The sequence below is a fragment of the Perca fluviatilis genome, chromosome 10 (assembly GCF_010015445.1).
Source record: "Perca fluviatilis chromosome 10, GENO_Pfluv_1.0, whole genome shotgun sequence".
NCBI lineage: Eukaryota > Metazoa > Chordata > Actinopteri > Perciformes > Percidae > Perca > Perca fluviatilis.
Window position 1 is genome coordinate 16,481,763 of NC_053121.1, and position 4,323 is coordinate 16,486,085.

A 4,323-nucleotide genomic window follows, 5' to 3' on the forward strand; every position below is an offset into this window, starting at 1 on the left:
AGTGTGATATTGGATGTGAGAAGAAGGAAATGGTTCTAACATTGCACTTTAGATGTGTGTGAATGTCCCACACCAGGAGTCATTTATAGTTCTGTTTTGTAGTGATCGATTATCTATTCAAAAAATGTTCTATTAAAGAAAATATAGAAAATAAATATGTGTGTGTGCTGGAAAGTGGTTAGAAAATATGAAATCGGAATCAGCTAAAATCGGTATCGGCAGTTCAAACTCAATGAAAAATCGGAAATCGGAATCGGCCTAAAAGTTGAAATCGGTGCATCTCTAATTAAGAGACATAACGGACTATTTAGTTGTCAGAATAATAGGCTGTCTGACCTACGGCATGGCAGCTCAGCTGCATGTCACTTTATATTCTTTCTATAGCTTTATATAGCGTCCAACTTACCATGCTGGATAAAGTGAAAGTCACTTTCCTTGCCTTCTTTCCCACAAACTCAGAAATAAAGTCTTTTTAGTCCAGTGTTTGTGAAATTGGCCGCACTCTCGTGTAACTGACATTGTTTCTCCCGTCTCATTCCTCCTCGTTCGCACTTTCGCAGCGCATGCTACCGTAACCATGGTAACGGCGTTACATCTTAAATGAAAAAAATTAATTCCGATTTTTAGACAAACTGGAATTTAATTTTAGATCACATTGAGTCAAGGTCATCACAACAAAAAATATGGAATGTAAAAAAAATAAAATAAATAAAAACTGCATCATTGCAAACCAGGCAGGCACGAGGCCCCAAGAGGCGCGAGGCCCCAAGAGGCGCGAGGCCTCAAGAGGCGTGAGGCCCTGTGCGGTCGCACAGTTGGCACAACCCATGCGACGGTTCTGACAACGAGTCAATACATACCGTACAGACTTCCGTTCTCATGTCACATCCCAGCATGTGTATTTCATGTGCACGAGAATGACACACTGCTTATTTGCACAGATCGATTATGAGTATGTCAACAGCATCGTCAAAAGATAATAAATGTATTTATCATTCGTCATGTCTCTGCTCTCTTAAATGCAGCAATAATGATGGAAAAGTCTAATAGTTGGTTGTTTTTCCTCAATGTAATCCTTAATCTGATTTTAGATTGAAACTCAAGCCTTTTTATTCAATGCTCGGCTCAATTATCAAGGATTTAATGCTGTCATTATCATTTTAGTGACTGAGATTATTAATACGGTACCAATCTGGAAACACATTATAGCTTCTGTCAAAGCGATGGTGCACCCCATATTTCATCCAGAGTGTGAATGAATGTCTCAGGCGCCTTCTCACTGGGAATGCAGCCCACATTAATTCACCATGATGCTGGTTCACCCTCAGGCTGGTCTTCTGAGCAACGATGCTCTCGCAAAACACACTGGGAAGATGGTGGAAGCTTTTGCTCCAGTTTTTAATTCAAGAAAAATAACTTATCTGAACAGCCTTTGTGTGTTAATGGAAACATTTGTGCCCTGTTGTTTGTGAAGTTGAATCCCCTTACAGTTTCTGTCAATTCTTCTGGTAAACAAAGCTGTCTTTGAACTGCGTGGATCATCAACCCCTCAGACCCCAAATCATTCAGGAATTGTTTAAATTTTGATAAGGGGGATAAACAAAGCTAGCTTTCTTGGTTTTTAAATGCCAGGGGGACAAGATGTGCATCAGGAGCCAGAGTTGTAATTTCCGTGTTAGTGCAAGTGTGCCTGAACACATGTCACCCTCATCGAGATGAGCTCCGACAGCCTCCCAGCATAACTTCAACCCAGCAAACAAACTATGAGCGGTTCACCTCACAGGGAGGCTCCAAGATGTCAATGTGACACATTCTTGATATGATGCACTGTTACTGGAATGTTAAAGGGGATTACACATTCACAATGTCTAATTCAAAGGATTCATAAATATCCATCCATCCATCTTCGTCCGCTTATCCGGTGTAACATTTACTTTCATATAAGTTTTGTGATTTTTGTATTGCTTTGCTGCAGCTAAGCTTGGATAGGCTGCCTGAAGTCAATGAAACCCTCGGTGGACGATTAGAGATGCAGGAATAGGGATCTGAATCCCTGATGGATCTTGGATCAGGTGATATGAAGTTGCAGAGCAGCAAAATGGCACAACATTGCTCAATCCCGCTTACAATCTTACAAGACAGTGTCACTGATGTGGAAGAAAAACGCAGCCCACATGCCAGTGCAAGGTCAGCTACAGATGAGTGGCTAAAGGGGCTTGAGGGAAGGTGACAGAGTCAAATATATGACATCACTGAGTGACAGACTAATGGCAGGGTTATTATTCTTCCTCTTCCTCTCACCTTCCACTCTTCATTCTCTCCTGATACTGCTCGTTTAACCTATATTTACCCATCCCATAGGAAAAGTTTGACATTTGGGGAAACCAAATGCTTTCTTGCCAATAGTAAGATGAGAGGATCAGTACCAATCCCATATTTGTCCTATAAAGGAACACACCGACTTATTGGGACTTTGGCTTATTCACCGTATCCCCCAGAGTTAGATAAGTCCATACATACCCTTCTCATCTCTGTGCGTGTCGTAACTTTGTCTGGCGCACACACCGCTGACCTAGTTTAGCCCAGATCCTGGAGGTAACCGGCTCCATCTAGCCTACTGCTCCGAATAAGTGACAAAATAACGCCAACATTTTCCTATTTACATGTTGTGATTTGTATAGTCACAGTGTGTACAAATAACAAGGTCTAAGGTTTAAGTAGGTTTAAGTACAAAGCTACAGCCAGGAGACGGTTAGCTTAGTTTATCTTAATTTAGCGTAAAGAAGAAGATATACTGTATTAATTCCGCAGGAGAAAATTAAATGTTAACTCTGTTGTTATTCAAACACACACACACACACACACACACACACACACACACACACACACACACACACAGGCCCTAATAAACACGTGCACAAACATGCCCTAAACACGTGCATTATGTAAGGAGAGATGTCAGAGTGAGGGAGCTGCCTCACAGGACAGCGCCCTGAGCAGTTGGGGGTTTCGGTGCCTTGCTCAAGGGCACCTTGGTAGTGCCTAGGAGGTGAACTGGCACCTCTCCAGCTACCAGTCCACACCACATACTTGGCCAATTATGGGACTTGAGCCGGAGACCCTCCGGTTCCTGAGCCAAGTACCCGCGGGCTGAGAGACGGAAAAAGGGAGAGAGAGGGAAAGAGCTAGCCTGGTGCTGTCCAAAGGTTTGTTTGTTTGCTTACCAGCATTCACTAACACGAGTTGTCGTAAAACCAAGATTATAATATTCTTGCAGTGGTATATAACCCCTCATAAAACCACAACTTGTGATTTTGACACACTGAGCCGTAGTGCTGAAAGAAGATTCCCATGCTACTGAAATTTCCACTCGGGCATAAACAAATTAATATTAGAACCACAGTGTAATGCAGGCTTTGTTTAGCATAGAAATTAGATTTTGCACAAATTATATGTTGGATAACTCATAAAGATACAAAGTGTCTTCGTAAAATAGTAGTTGGCATTTTTCCTTAAACATATTGATAGAAAAGAATGTGACACAACTCATATTTCTTAGTGGATAAATCAAAGTACAAAAAAAGTCCAGGATTTTTTTTAAATAGCTGAAATGTCTAGTCTATCCATCCACACTGTCTGTCATTTTGTCTGTGTTGTAATATGAAGGGCAATAGCTTGTGGAGACATTTTTCTTTTAGTTATGTTCAAGGACAGCATCATCTGTCCATGCTGCCTGACGACGCTTATGGTCCATCATTACTCATGACTTTAGTCTGCCAATTTCTCACACACACACACACACACACACACACACACACACACACACACACACACACACACACACACACACACACACACACACACACACACACACACACACACACACGTGACTATGACTCTCTGTGGCTTACATTGTCTTCTGTTTGCTTTTGCTTTAGCTGCTACTTTGTTTCTACAGCCAAGTCACGCCATAAATCGCTATGTACTGTCATACAGGGAAATCTCAGAATGTATTTTGTTAAAGAGAGATCTGCAGTGCTCCTTGCAGCATCCACGTGATGGCACTGAGATTTTATTGCCCGAACTGGACCAAGCATAAGGGGAATGAGGCATACACTTGAAATTGTATGAGGACATGATACTCTTATCCCTTCACAGCAATGTTTTACTTTCTTACTTCCCTCTCCTCCTCAGTGTGGAAGACATGGGAGAGAAAGGTAAGCTGAATCTCTCTGGCTACTCCCATTATTCTCCCGGAGGGAGAGGCTTGCTGAGAGAGGGTCTTCACACATTGGATGAGGAGTGAGGCATTATAAGGCCCAA